Raw genomic sequence first — 16,898 nt, 5'->3', positions numbered from 1 at the left:
CAACGTCTTCTAAAACTGTAAAAGTACTTAGTGTGTCGCAAAATCAATAATATTTTTATTATGAATGCTACCATGTATAAGTCAGCCAAGCCCCGTGAAATGCATGCAATAACCGACCATACTACACATTTAGTTGGGTAGAAGATCTGAAAGGGTAGAAAGACTCCGTTGGCTACTTCATATCATACGATGTCGGCATGTAGAAGATCTCTGGTATTCCGTTCGGTGTTTACCCAACAGAATTAACATTATTCAACAAAAATTATTGGTCGTCGATTAGAGTTCTGTTTTCCTTGCCTACTGCTAGAATGAAACGGATCGTAAAAGCTGATACACGGGTAGCTTAAATAGCACCAAATCCTTTATATCCGCTGAAAGATAGCTGGGATATTATTATTATTATTATTATTATTATTATTATTATTATTATTATTATTATTATTATTATTATTATTACACTACAGGATAGAAAATACATACTTCATAATTATGAGGATCACAAGATTCTTTCGTGGCTCGGAGTTTTTGGTGTCCCAGTATCCTTTCAACGCTGTGTCATGAGTTTATATCTCGATAACACCATAATACTATGTGCATTTTGACTTGATCACACCAAAGAGCGGCATATTTCCTCCAAAACATAGGATTTCTCAGTAGGCTTTAACGTGGCTCTACGCCTCTGCATTCGAGAAACGGAGAAGATATTGTCACCACCGTCGGCTGTGCTGAGAACAGTTTTCCGTGGTTTTCCATTCTCTTGCATAAGAGCGAATGCCGGGACAGTTCCTAATGTAGGCCACGGCTGCCAACCCTCTATATTTCTTTCGGTAAGAAGGGAATTCCTAAGGGCTTCTGCGGGGCACTTCTTAGTGTAAAATATGTTCCTAAATCTGTCAGCATTTTGACAAAATATAGTCGTGGTAGATGATCATTTTTATTATATTTTTCCAATCAAAATTTTGAACAAACACGTCCTTCCAAATGTCCTTCTCCAATACAAATCTCCTAGCTTGAGATATGGCCCTCCGTCAAAAAGAGGCCCGCCTTCCCCTTCAGGGGCTGTGTCAGAACATTGAATAGTAGTAGTAGTAGTAGTAGTAGTAGTAGTAGTAGTAGTAGTAGTAGTAGTAGTAGAACTCCACGTAGCCGTCGCATTCCTGACGAATGTCTCGCCACGGACTGGCAACCGTCAGCTTGCGTTCACTCGCGATTGACACAACACCGAAAGGCTGATTCGGAAAATTACTAAATAGTCGTGACCGAACAACACCATCTGCCGAATGGAAGTTTACAGCTATACGATCCTTACTTCGTATTTCCTTCGGTAGTAAGGGAATTCCTAGGGGATTTTGCTGGGTACTTCTTAATGTAAAATAAGTTCCTGAATCTGTCGGCGTTTTGAGTAAATATAATAATGGTAGATTATATTTTTGATTATATTTTTCCGATCAAAATTTTGAACAAAAACGTCTGTACATCATACAGTGTTTGCACATCTTTTCAACAGTTTGAATTTAAGACTGTGATAAAATTGTTAACCTGTTGGATGCAGTGTTTTTGCAACTGCCTCTTGGTGTAGGTCAGAAGAAAATGTAGCTTCCACCTAAGTTTCAGTCTCATTTTTGACTGTAAGAGTATGGAAGTTGCTGAGGTATGAGTAGTGCTGATTCGTCTAATTACATCCGGAGCACGACTAATGTATTTGAGTGTTATGAAAAATGCTACTCATAGGGTCGTGTTGTAATAGTATCTTCTGGCCCATTGAGAAAACTACCTCATTCCTCGCACGCATGGAACCACCATCAGTTTTTGTGGTTTCCCTGTAACCACACAACTTTGGTGTTGCATTTATAGGATCCAACCAGCCTGCGGGTTGAAGACTTAACACACAAAATTGTGGAGTAGAATTCGAAACTGAGGTAAACAAGCAGCAATTTCCAGTAAATACTGCTTTTGAACTTTCTTCATGCTGAGATGTCTTCTTTAACTGAAGATTACTCGCGCATTTTGAACTTTAGATATAGCAAGTTCTAGGAGTGAATTCGAGTTCTTGCCGTATTAGTTCTATAGATTTCCAATCTATGATATCGACGTCTGCCAGGCCCACGTTCTCCAGCAGTCTTTCTATGGAGTATCAAATGAAGGAGTTTATAATCTTCTCTTCCATCGCTGTATGGTCGAGATATACACAGTCTAACAATAAGGTAGGCCAAACTTTCAAATTTTCAGGACACATTCCTCAAACATAGAAGAAAATATCGTCGCTTCTGTGAAAAAACCACGAAATGACAATGCTCCTCCTATCGGTTACCTTCCTTAAGACTGGTCACCGCTTCCCGATCACATATTGATATGCAGTCCATCAAAGCAATTTTCGTTGAGTTCATTTTTCCATGCGTGTGTGTAAAGGAAAATGAACCTTAAATACAGTTCAGCCTCGATATCTGGAACTCCCATTACTCGAATTTTTAGTATCTCGAAGTAACTTAAATTTCCCGACCGTTTGCCATATTTTTCACGTGTATTTATTTATTACTCGAAATTCGGTCTCACGAACTTCTCGATTTCTCGAAGCAAACATTTCCTCCCTTGAAGTAAAAAAAAAAAACTCTGTAACTCGAATTTTGTGCAACATTAACTGTGCAATACGGCATTTTTGGTTTGTGAGGAACAGTTAACAAGTAAAGAAAGGATTACAGTGATGCTGGCAGCTAATATGACGGGAACCGATAAACTAAAACTTCTAAGAGATCAGAAAACCGGCGAAGCCTCGTTGTTTCTTGGGTGTGAAAGCATGTACGAAAGCAACCCCCGAAGTCGCGGATAACAAGCTCCATTTACGAATTTCGGCTGCGTGGCATTGACGAGAAGTTTCAACGTAACGGGAGTAAAGATTAACAGCAAAAAGGAGAAAAGGCTAAGGGATTTTTTCCAAAGGTGTTAACGGAGGTATATTTCTTGTTTCACTACTGTATGTACTGTGTTCTTCAAAAGTTACTAATAATAAGGGTTATAATTAAAGTGATGCCGTAAAATAGATTTTGTTTGTATATTTTTAAATACTGTTAACAGTTCAGTATAAGCCCGTCGATAAGAGACTCTGTCCTAACGCAAGATCATGGTTATCGGAGCAGGCGGCAAGTTTCTATGAAGAGGGTGTAAGGTATGATAATTTAAAAGAAACTTGGTGGCTATGTTGAAAAATAGAGTAAAGTACGTAGAATCTGAAAATAAATGTGGTGTTTGAAAATCGTATTTCGTTGTGTAGTCATTTTCAAACGGCCTTTACCTGAAAAACAGGCTTCGGGTATGGATGGCTTACTTCTAAAACATCTTATGTCCCAACGCTCTTCCTACCCATACCCCTGTGGGTGGGCGTGGTAGAATAACACCCACTGTATCCCCTGCCTGTCGTAAGAGACGATTAGTAGGTGCACCAGGGGCTCTGTACTTTGGAGCTGAGTTGGCGACAACGGGGCCCTGAGCTGAGCCCTGCCATTGCTTCCACTTACTTGTGCCAGGCTCCTCACTTTTATCTATCCTATCCGACCACCCTTAGTCAACTCTTGTTATTTTCCGACCCCGACGGTATTACGTATGGAGGTCTAGGGAGTCTTTCATTTTCATGCCCTTCGTGGTCCTTGTCTTCCTTTGGACGATACCTTCATTTTTCGAAGTGTCAGACCTCTTCCATTTTTTCTCTATGATTAGTGTTATATAGTGGATGGTTGCCTAGTTGTATTTCCTCTTAAAACAATAATCACCACCACCACCATCTTCCTACCCATTATATTCCTTAAGACTGGTCACGCCTTCCAGCCACACATTTATATGCAGTCCATCAGGATAATTGTCTTCGTGTTCATTGTCCTGTGCTAATGTGTAAATTAAAATTGACTTTTTTTGCTATTTGTTTTGGGCGTCTACCTAAAAAGTTCCTTTGCCCCTACTTGCACCATATGCGAGGAACCTGCGTGTATTTTGTAAATGGCGGAAGTTTTTTTTTTTAATTTCGTGTGGCTATTTCTAGCCCAGTGCAGCCCTTGTAAGGCAGACTCTCCGATGAGGGTGGGCGGCATCTGCCATGTGTAGGTAACTGCGTGTTTTTGTGATGGAGGATAGTGTTATATGTGGTGTGTGAGTTGCAGCGATGTTGGGGACAGCACAAACTCCCAGCCCCCGGGCCATTGGAATAAACCAATGAAGGTTAAAATCCTCGACCCGGCCGGGATTCGAACCCGGGACCCTCTGAACCGAAGGCTAGTACGCTGACCATTCAGCCAACGATTCGGACAATGGCGGAAGTGTATAGTGTTGAATGTGAGGAAAGAAACGTTAAGGACGACACAAACACCCAGTCCACAGGCCAGGGATATTAATCATTTAAAATTAAAAACACCTAACCCGGCCGGGAATCGTACCCGGGACCGCCGGGTGGCGGAGGCCCTACACCGCGAGGCTTGACAAAATATACCTTACCATACCGTATTGCAAGGGATGTTGTTTTCAAACGAATTTACGCACTCTTACAGTATAATGTATTTAAGGTTCACCTTCCTCTACACACACACACGCATAGGAAAATGAACACAACGAGAATTGTTCTGATGGGCGGCATACCACATATGGCTGGGAGGCGTGACCAGTTTGAAGGAATATAATGGATAGGAAGAGCGATGGGACATACGAGGTTTTAGATGTAAGCCATCGTTATGCATACCCAATACTTCAGGGGTACATCAGCGCATCCAAGATTTAGAACGAAGGCAGGTTGATGCATGTATCAACGCTAACGGAGGACATTTTGAACATTTCATGCAAGAAAGAGTTTCATGTCGTATACTGGTACGATCTGCTCCTGTATACTTCGCATAATTAAAGTACTGTACCCTAGTATGTAGAGTTGCTGAAAATTAGTTCTAACAAGGAAATGACGAGTTTCCGAGCCCCTATCCATATGACATATTTTCTTCTTCTACGTGTGAAAAATGTGCCCTGGAAGTTTGGCGTACCTTATTATTACAACCTGTAAAACAGTGGCGATTCCTGATTTCTGGTTTAGGGGAAGTAACCGAAAAAACAGACCGTCATTCCAAACACATGTTTCAAGAAAAAACAACAAACAAGGCCAACAGAAAAGTGTATTTAAGATCTCGCATCCACTAATCAAATGGTTTGTTTCATAAATATTTCTGTTGAAATGACGAACACACAACTTACAACTTAAGTTACATTCAGAGTTGGACGCGGTTGTCCTTCATTCATAATTCTGATTTTCTCCGTAAAAGAAAGAATTCTAAATAGTTCTCTTAATAATCGTTCAATTACATAATGGTTAGAATTCAATTCGGATTACGCGGTCGAAACGCGTGACCTTGGCCCTCCTGTATCCATGCCTACTGAACTACTCTCTGATCGGTGTGATGTCATTTTAAAATCTCATCATTCCCGCATTTTCCTTGTTTTATATGTACACTACAAGCACACGAAACTGAATCATTTATATTACAACATACATTTGTCATGTATCGTCATTTATAGCACAAAAAAGAACCACTTACAAGCGAGAACTCCAGTATTTCACCAAGTAGCAAATAAATCCCGGCCACACGCGATAGCTTACAGTACAGGGTTCCAACTTGCACCGCCCTGTTCGCAAATGTGGCTGTTCGATCCGCATTCCAACCCCACGAAAGAGATCAACAAACATCAACGGTCTAATGCTGGTGGTGCCATCTCTGGAGTAGTTTGACAATTCGTAGCAGTCACTGGCCGGCGACGGTCGTTTCATCCCAGTATCGAAAACTGTGCGTTTGAATTTTATATAAATAACTTCCATTATCATATGAAAAAATTAATAATTATTTTTCGTTGAAAATACAAGGGATGTAACACATCAGTCGCATGTATGGGAAATTCGCCACTGCTGTGCAAGTATACGAACCATGAGGAAATGAGAAATTCAAGTGTTTTATTTATTCCTTCCGTCACCATGGCATTTTTTTGTTTGTTCGAGCCATGAGATGCGAAACATGCACCTAACACCACATTTCAAAAGACTCGAGCTTTCGTCAGTCATTCATTGTTACAGTCCGAACCTCCGTGGCTCAGGCAACAGTGCGTCGGTCTCTCACCGCTTGGTTCCCTGGTTCAAATCTCTGTTACTCCAGGGGAGATTTGTGCTGGACAAAGCGGAGGCGGGATAGGTTTCTCTTCGTTTACTGCGGTTCTCCCTGTCATCTTTCAAGCAACTGATACATTCATACGCAGTATTCCAGGGATACATAGCGAAGTCAGTCATTAATCATTGCCCCAGAGCAGTGCGACAGGCTTCGGCAGACGGCACAGTTCCTATCCTCGTCGCTGGAGGGGGCGGGGGGAGCCTTCATTCTTCCATTGCTGACCCAGTTGAAAATGGAAACAGGCTGTGGATTTTCATTATTTATGTCAATCCTTCCATTCGATAAAGCGACCAGAAACGCTTCTTCTTCTTCTTCTTCTTCTTCTTCTTCTTCTTCTTCTTCTTCTTCTTCTTCTTCTCCTTCGTCGTCGTCGTCTTTGGTGATCAGTCCGGATACTGGTGGGCTATAGGTATTTATTCATCGCGTGTGTCTACCTTCCTTTTCATTTCTTCGTAGTGCTTCCACCCCATATATCACATAATCTATTCCATATAACTCCAGTAGAACTCCCATAAACACATCTCCCTGTTTTTATTTTTATTTTTAGGAGACGGTTATGCTTCATTAAATGCCCAGTAAATTGAACTCTTCTGTTCACTGCGCATTTTCACAGGCTTGCCGTATCATCCATTTTTCTACAATCTTCTTCATTTGTAATCTTACGAAAGGACATAACAGTTGATTCTTCTTTAATTTAAGACCAGGATTTTTTGCTTGATACACAACAGATTTTTCATTTTTATGAAAACACTTGGCTTTTGTTCAACTGTAGCTTTGATTTCTAGTCTGCAGTCCCGCTAATAATTTAGATAACATCCAAAATATTTGTAATGCAAAACAGTTGCCTTTTGACGTTCCTATCCTTCATCAATAATTAATTTGATGTGTTTAATATGTGAAGGACTAATCATCTCAAGTGCTGCTAACTACATACTCTGACATCCAGTTTTTAGTACGACAACTATTCCAATGTAAATGAAATCGAGATAATTAAATATACTATCGATCAGAGAGGATTACGCTTCCCCTCGTTCCCCTCCTTGAACCTGGTGTATATGCGTTAGTCAGTAGCAGTTTTTTTCTTATTCATGAATAATGTATTCAATTTAGCTGAAGCAACAACTCTTTTTATGTATACAACACAGGCACGACAAATGCAGTAATAGGAGTGACCAAACAATCAATCATTCCTATAAAAGTCTATAATTATATTGTTCTGGTCCCAGCATACTCCACATGTGTTGTGGCATGGTGATGTATGTTGGCTAACATTGGCACAGGTTTACCGTCAACTTTGAACAGCAACGGGATTAAGAATTCAATTTATCTTTTTCCATGAGGTCGTGGGGGAAAACTTTACGTGGCTCCATCAACTTCGTGTGTACTTTTAATCTACTATGCTCATTCTTATCTTCTGGAGTTTGACTACCACGACTCGTCATCGTCTGGTATACTGACACATTATTATTAAATGAATTTTAAAATAGAACAGATAATAACAAGTTAGGGATTTACACATTAAACAAACCAATACCCACCTTCTCTCTTGCTTGGCTGTTTACTTACTTACTTACTTACTTACTTACTTACTTACTTACTTACTTACTTACTTACTTACTTACTTACTTACTTACTTACTTACTTACTTACTTACTTGCTCACTTACTACCTTACTTACTTACTTACTTACTTACTTACTTACTTACTTACTTACTTACATACATACTTACTTACTTACCTTACTACCTTACTTACTTACTTACTTACTTACTTACTTACTTACTTACTTACTTACTTACTTACTTACTTACTTACTTACTTACTCACTTGCTCACTTACTACCTTACTTACTTTCTTTCTTTCTTTCTTTCTTTCTTTCCTTCCTTCTTACTTACTTACATACTTACTTACTTACTTACTTACTTACTTACTTACTTACTTACTTACTTACTTACTTACTTACTTACTTACTTACTTACTTACTTACTTACTTACATACTTACTTACTTACTTACTTACTTACTTACTTACTTACTTACTTACTTACTTACTTACTTACTTGAAGAAAGTAAGAGCAAGAAAGTTAGAGAAAGTACACATTCCCTTCCAGGCAAATTATCATGGGCCATCTTGCCAAGTGCGAATCCGAAATGAACTACCAGAGGAGTTTGTCATTCAGTCTGGACTTCATCTGGGGCCACTACCTTTCCATTTTTATTCAATTTTGTACTTGAAATATCATGAACTATATTTTCGAGGGTAGATGCAGAGTTCTAGTTGATGAGGAGTTGCCTTTTGAAAGACCCCATGTTTGCAGATGATAGTGGCCTTGTGACCAACAGCGATGCAAAGGCCACGGATTTTCTTAACGATATCACCCTATTGGAAAAATATATTATTTAAAAATAAATGACGACAAGACCAAGGTAGTGACATCCGATGGGTCGCAAGCCATTGTCCAACTCGAAGGCGTTCAAAGGGAGCAGGTTCAAGAATTTAAGTATCCAGGGTCGTTGATTCAAGAAAAGAAAGTGTCGTTCTCAGTGGAGATCACTAGTCGCATCCGTCAAGTAGCCACAGCATCTGCTTCTCTACTGTGGTATCTAAGGAAGAGAACCAACATCTCTACCAATGCCCAGAATCGCCTTTTTTGCACCCTGATCCTTCCTATTCTACCCTACGGTTTGGTAACTTGGACCGTGCCAGGTCTTCCAAGTGCAATTTGTCTGCGCCAAATGAAGTGAATTTTACTTCAGGCCCATATCAGAAATTACGTCATTGGAAGTAAATGTGAACAGCAAACTATGATAGAAGATCTAACCCGTATACGATTATTTCACTCGTTTGGGCATTCTGTATATGCCGAATGGATTTTACCCGACCAACTTACAGGATCCTATGGAGAAATAGATCAACTCAGGAGGCAGTGCTGCGAACGGCACCAAAGAAAACGTGGGTCTAAAATGTTGAAAATTATTTGAAGAACCGTAGACTCAACTTACGCAAACCTACATTTACGCCTGTACGGAAGCGAATGGAAATAGCTTGTGAACGAGATCCGACATACATTGGGACCCAAACAGCGTGCCGGTTTTTAGGAGTCGATCAAGATCAAAACCCAGCTGGGAATAGAACAAGAAGAAGTTGAAGAAAACTTACGTTCTTACTTACTTACTTACGAACGTACTTACGTAGGCCAACATGTTCTATCCATGACACGGCTCATACTTATTTTCCCTCCACTTTCATGCCGCGTAGTGGACGTGTTATTGAATTACAGGGGGTAGGGGGAATCAACTAAGCCTACACACACTATTTTGTTCCACGTAAGTCATTTTATACCTTAACCGAATACTAGTATAAACTAATCAGGAAAATAAATGTAGGTAGACTATATACACTGACTGACAGAGCAAATGCAACACCAAGAAGGAGTGGTCAGAACTTTATGCCAATTGCAGGGTAGACTGACGTCACTGAGGTATGCTCATGATGTGAAATGCGCCGCTGTGCTGCGCACGTAGCGAACGATAAATGGGACACGGCGTTGGCGAATGACCCACTTCGTACCGTGATTTCTCAGCCGACAGTCATTGTAGAACGTGTTGTCGTGTGCCACAGGACACGTGTATAGCTAAGAATGCCAGGCCGCCGTCAACGGAGGCATTTCCAGCAGACAGACGACTTTACGAGGGGTATGGTGATCGGGCTGAGAAGGGCAGGTTGGTCGCTTCGTCAAATCGCAGCCGATATCCATAGGGATGTGTCCACGGTGCAGCGCCTGTGGCGAAGATGGTTGGCGCAGGGACATGTGGCACGTGGCACGTGCGAGGGGTCCAGGCGCAGCCCGAGTGACGTCAGCACGCGAGGATCGGCGCATCCGCCGCCAAGCGGTGGCAGCCCCGCACGCCACGTCAACCGCCATTCTTCAGCATGTGCAAGACACCCTGGCTGTTCCAATATCGACCAGAACAATTTCCCGTCGATTGGTTGAAGGAGGCCTGCACTCCCGGCGTCCGCTCAGAAGACTACCATTGACTCCACAGCATAGACGTGCACGCCTGGCATGGTGCCGGGCTAGAGCGACTTGGATGAGGGAATGGCGGAACGTCGTGTTCTCCGATGAGTCACGCTTCTGTTCTGTCAGTGATGGTCACCGCAGATGAGTGTGGCGTCGGCGTGGAGAAAGGTCAAATCCGGCAGTAACTGTGGAGCGCCCTACCGCTAGACAACGCGGCATCATGGTTTGGGGCGCTATTGCGTATGATTCCACGTCACCTCTAGTGCGTATTCAAGGCACGTTAAATGCCCACCGCTACGTGCAGCATGTGCTGCGGCCGGTGGCACTCCCGTACCTTCAGGGGCTGCACAATGCTCTGTTTCAGCAGGATAATGCCCGCCCACACACTGCTCGCATCTCCCAACAGGCTCTACGAGGTGTACAGATGCTTCCGTGGCCAGCGTACTCTCCGGATCTCTCACCAATCGAACACGTGTGGGATCTCATTGGACGCCGTTTGCAAACTCTGCCCCAGCCTCGTACGGACGACCAACTGTGGCAAATGGTTGACAGAGAATGAAGAACCATCCCTCAGGACACCATCCGCACTCTTATTGACACTCTACCTCGACGTGTTTCTGCGTGCATCGCCGCTCGCGGTGGTCCTACATCCTAATGAGTCGATGCCGTGCGCATTGTGTAATCTGCATATCGGTTTGAAATAAACATCAATTATTCGTCCGTGCCGTCTCTGTTTTTTACCCAACTTTCATCCTTTTCGAACCACTCCTTCTTGGTGTTGCATTTGCTCTGTCAGTCAGTGTAAATAAAGCAATATCCAAACGTTCTCGAATCTGACAACGCCCTTGAGAATAGCACAGCTGCAATGAGAACTGTGAATCACCAACATCTTCCAAACGTTGCGTAATTCCCCACCGGATGTGCGTAGTATCATAACTAGCACTAGTTCGTTCCTTTCTGTGCTATTCTAGAAACTATTAACAGAAGTGGAGTATCCCTGAATCCCCTACAAGTGCCTTAGAAACATTCGTAATCGTAGGATTTTGCTATAAGCTTTCGAAATTTACTGCTCTGTTATTTTGAGTGTAATAAAAAAATGGATGAATTCCACAACTCAGCTGCAGCATGAGTGGCATTATCAAAATGTCGAGCAGGTTTAATGTACAACCTGTGACAGTAAAGTTCGGTGAATAGTTCTGTACTGTCAACATAGATGAGCAATGCACAACAGTGACCTTACTGTCCCTCGAAGACATAACCATGCACTGCTGAGATCGGCGAAGGCTTCCTTTGGGGTGGTGTTCAAAAGCCTCGTCACATTTCGTTGGATGTTAGGAATATCGTCAAATCTATTTCCTTTCAAAGCGAGTTTCAGTTGTGGGAATGGGAAGAAGTCTGGAGTCCTGTGAAGCCTTTAAATGTGCCTGCTTCTGATCGTCAGTCAAGTGATATGGCACAAGACGAGAACACGTTTTACTCTTTCCTAACTTCTGGGTAACGATTTGTAGCACGGATTCACGGTTAATATGCAGTTCACCCGCACAGTTAATCACCGATCGTTCGTGATTAATGTCCTCACTTTCTCAATGTTTTCGTCACTGACGGGGGTCGCCGGTCTTCCGCTACGGGGGTTGTCAGAAACACTTTCCCGGCCTCCTCGAAAACGGGCGAACCATTCATACACACACTTCAAGGACAGTGCTTGATCTTCATAAACACGTACTAGCATCGCATGTGTTTCTTTCGGTGTCTTGCCAAGCTTAAAACAAAAGTGTGCATTGATCTTTTGGTCGTTCATGTTCCTGTTCGCAGTTCAGAACCAACGCACTAAACACGCACTGTGTCAAACAGGTCTTACACAGCACACACACGATGCTCAAATGAACAACGTTGGGAGCAGGTGGTCGAAGCCTGCTGCTACGCAGGTGCAGCGTTGTGTATCGCCCATGTTGCCGGATCGACCGTTCTGACTTCATTCATCGAATTTTATTGTCACAGCTTGTATTTTAAGAATTGCCATGTATTTCATCTGCTGGCTTCCATAAGCGTGCTGACATCGTACTCATCGACAGAAAGATGAACATAGACTTCGTTATCAATCCAGTTGTGAGATTTGAAGGAGGAAACATACGAGCGGAAGAGGTTGATGCCGAAAAGAAGAGGTGTTACGAACCGTGCTTTCAACATCTAGAGGAGAAATACAATATTCCGTTTAAAAATTAGGAGGTGATTTGGCTGCTTTTTGGTGCTCGAGGAGATCTTATTTCTGCGTTCACGTCTTTGTAATTAGTATGGTAGAACTAGAAGAAATTCCTCATTCGCAGAGACTCTCTCCTAATTTTAAATCGCCATTTGTATACGAAGTCTGTAAAGAAATTAGTGGCAACGTAGTCCAAACACTCGGGCACGCGAAAATAGGATATCGGAGCTGTCAAGTGACGCTGTTGTGGATACATTGTTGAACAGATACCGAAACGAAGTAGACACATTCCCACGTCGTATTGTCGCCATTAATGAAACCTGGGTACGAGCCTACGAGCCTGAATTAAAGCGTCAATCGAATGAATGGCGTCACCCACGTTCGCCACCTCCACAGAAATTTCGACAGGAACCCAGTCGAGTGAAGCTTATGCTGATTGTGGCATAAGACTTTGAGGACGTTATTCTTACGCATGCTGTGTCTGAGGGTCAAACCGTCAACTGCGACTACTCTACGAATACTATTACCGTTTTCTGGAGCTATTTCTGCGTCCGGCTATTCGGTTCAAACGTCCATGTTTATTGCGAGACGATCGGTTGCATGACAACGAACATTGTCACGTCGCAAGGAATGCCAAGCCCTTTTTTCAACGGTGGCATTGAGAAGTCTTGGAACAACCTCCGTACTCACCAGACATGAGACCTTGTGAATTCGACCTTTTTCCGAAGTTGAAGGAAGCCCTCCGACTCCACCGATTTCCCGTCGTGGCATCTTTACTCCGCGCAGTAGGGCGCTCCGCAGCTGTCATCAACAGAGAACGCTTTGCCAACGGTCCCCAACGACTTCCCGACATTTGGAAAAGAATGAGTGACTTTGCAGGTGACTACATTAAAGGAATGTAATGCAATTGTAGGCTACTTGTTAGTTCATTGAATATTGCGTTCTATCAATATTGCTACTACTTTATTTACAGCCCTCATACTACGACAAATTACAAATTAAATACAATTTTCCATTCGGGAATAGCTACCTCTTTAGGGGAATTTTGAAAATAAAAAATAAATCAGTGAATAATACACACATTAATTCAGAACATTATTGAAATAATGTTTGACAAAATAATTATACTGTACCTTCAGGCTAGCCCTTCCGCAGGGGCAACTAACCTTTTTGATTTTCTCCCTCTTATTTAGATATTCACATAATTTTTTCCGAGTTTTGATTATTAGAACTTGTCAGGCTACCAGTGTTTATTTTGTTTATAGGCATGTGGCCTCCGAGGAGGTCTGATGCAAGTCTATCGAGTTGACGCCGTACAGCCCACCGGCTCGTCTATGAGGATGGGACCCCAACTATGATGAATTCCAATGATGAAGACGGCACACACTTCCAGCCTCCAAGCTATTGGAACTAACCAATGAATATTAAAATCACCGATCCGGTTGGGAATCGAACCCAGGACCCTCTGGACCAAACCCCAGCACGCTAACAATTTAGCCATGGAGCTGGACAGTAATGATTTTACAGACGTACATTGCAAGATAAATCTTAAATCTTGAAGAGATAGAAGCCTCATTGTTATCTGAACGCGCAAAATATACATACTATATATATATTGCACCCATAAGGCGAATAGCCGAATGGATGAATTAATTAAATTATTAAACTCATATATGTGAATATTACATATAGGAAGTCAGAGCCAGTAATTTCACAAAGTTCCACACAGAGACCACACAGGCTGGAAATATATCCTCTGAAATTGTTTAAAATCACGTACTGGAAATAAGTTTGGCTAAAAGCATTCTGCAATGAACTTTATGATGCCACTTGATGCGAGACTTTCTAGAAAGCTTTCCCACGGGAAAGGGGACGTCGGAATGCGCCACTCTTTATTTGTGTGAGAGAGACAGATGGAATACCTGTCACCCCTCTGCGAAACATGGTTGAGTCCGAGTGTGAACACGGCGGCAAATTTCAGCCAATCAGAAATTCCAAAATTGAACCGCCCTGTTCCAGCGGGAATATTTATCTAGTTTTTCGTGATTCGGTGACGAGAGAATTAGAAATATACTGTGTTCTAATCTGGAAATAAAATTTGAGGAATCGTTTGTGTGAATATGTGATTAATTATCTTATAAATAATAAGTTATCAGCATTAAAGCCTGATATTTGGAAAAAATGGTTTCACTCAGAGGATTGAACCTCATGGCGGGAAGTCGCCATATTGCGACCGCAAATTAATCCCAGTGACGCGGGGGAGCGTGTATAAAAATGAACGATCATTTTCGTATTTGAATGCTATGTAAAAATCACACCAATTTTTAGAATCCTCAGAGTGTAGTTACGGAACATTAAACCTACGGACAGTTGGAAAATTAATCCAAGGTGTCATATCACTACGCCACACCCCTCCAGTTGAACTTCTTGAAAGGCGGAGTCTATTGAATTGACAAAATTGTTGGTGGCACTTGGCGGAACATCCAGTCCTGGTTGAAATTTGAGAGCTTACGGTCTAGTTTTTCAAACGTGCAGCCCAGAACCCACTATTGTGTCGGTCAGCGTTTAGTGTGTGATCGGTGAGTTGAATCAGGTGATGGACTTTAGAGAACTCTCATAATATTACAAGATCAGGTTATCTAAAAGTGTTGGGACATTTCGTACAGTCAAAATGTCGCTGATATATTTTCCTACTGTGATGTTTTAGAAATGGACATTTTTTAACGTGTTAAGCTCACGGAGTACGCAGATTGAACTATGATATTTTTCAGAACATTCAGGTTCGCAGTACTTTCCTAGCCCACACGTAATCTATGGAGTAGTAATTGAGTGGATAAGTCATTTACATTCTGAAGGACCACAATTTTTATAGTTTTCCTCTGTGCATGATCAGTACAACATCGCAATTAGATTTTGCAGTGTATTAAATTACTGTTCATTTGGGACATTTGGAGCCAGTACTAGTCGGGCTAATTTGAGGGTGGGAATTGTTTACTACGGAATGCAACGGCACAATGGACTGGACGTGTACTTTCTATTTCCGAGCTAGGTGAATGACATGTAATCCCTAGAACAAACAGTTCAGGGAGCAAGCTTTGCGGACCACGTGAAAGGACGCGGGAAGCGAGGTAGTTCTGTATCTGGAGATGAAAACCAAACTCTATGTTTGCTAATCCTTTTTCATATTGTGTAAATTATATTTTAATATAAGCTTCAAGAGTGCGTGTGTTTTCAACTGATTTGCGAGTGCTATATAATCAGAATGCATCCAACTCGTGTGTGTGAAATATTATGTAATCCCGGCAATACGTGCAAGATGGATTAAACACGATGTAATGGGGGCTAAAAGAGGATGCAGCCCGCCTGCCGGCGCACAAAGGTAAAGAGCATGTTGTATTTATATAGTATGTAATTAATAATGACATGAATAATTCGTGGTCCGTTTTAGGGTAGTGATTTCATGTATTTTTGTATATAGGAATAATTAACGTGCCAGAGGCGGAATTTAGTTGCGTTGTACTGTAAATTTTACGAGATCCATGAGCGAGGCCAGGGCAATTACATCTAACGATTCGGGATGTAAATGTCAGGGTCTCGATAAATAACAATATAATAATAATAATAATAATAATAATAATAATAATAATAATAATAATAATAATAATAATTTTTGTTGTTTGGTTTGTTTTCAAGTCATTTTCAAGTCAGACGAAGTGATTTCTTTCGGAGAGCCGTCATGTATCGTGATGTGTAATTGTAGCGCATCCGATTTATTTTTATTACCTTGCGTGATCACAGTTTAGACGGCGTTTTGGATTTCTTTTTCTTGTTGTGATGGTGTATGTTTTAAAATGCACGATTTTTTATGAGTACGTTTGGCAGGCAACCTTGTTTTGTTATTTCAGTGTTAAAGTGAGGAATCGTTGCCGTCCAGCTCTGAAATACATGGCAACTTTTGGAACAGAAATGAAAGATCGAAGTATGAGAATAAATATGTAATTGTATCCCTGATGGTAATAGTTATGAGATGGAAAGTAGAGTCTTGAGGACCATGTCATGCACATGTCGTATTTGTGATTATGAGAACGACAGAATGATTTAATGAAGTTGTTGAGCCCGTGTGGAATAGAACGAGGCTATATTGATATATAATGCTACGTTGAAAAAGGAAAATAATGAGATGAAATGGGAATTGAACTTTTATCAGTTCAAGAAATATTGAGTTTAAGTCTACGGCAGTATCCATATGACAATGATAGGCGGAAGGTTTAAGTATGCAAATATTACCAGGGATGACGTAACGCTCGGAGATATTTCTTTATAGGGCCGAGTCGACGTATGAAACAGAGCGGGCCAGCAATGAGTAATTTTGAATGTTATACTGTGATTATTGTGATGTGTATTTCCTTTTCATTTTTCTTTGAATTCGAGTATAGTAGTTTCTGACATTACGTCTTGTGTCATGGGATTGCCGCCAAATACACCTCATGTTTAG

Source organism: Anabrus simplex, chromosome 1 (genome assembly GCF_040414725.1).
Source record: "Anabrus simplex isolate iqAnaSimp1 chromosome 1, ASM4041472v1, whole genome shotgun sequence".
In the NCBI taxonomy this organism is placed as follows: domain Eukaryota; kingdom Metazoa; phylum Arthropoda; class Insecta; order Orthoptera; family Tettigoniidae; genus Anabrus; species Anabrus simplex.
This window is presented reverse-complemented; position numbering follows the sequence as displayed.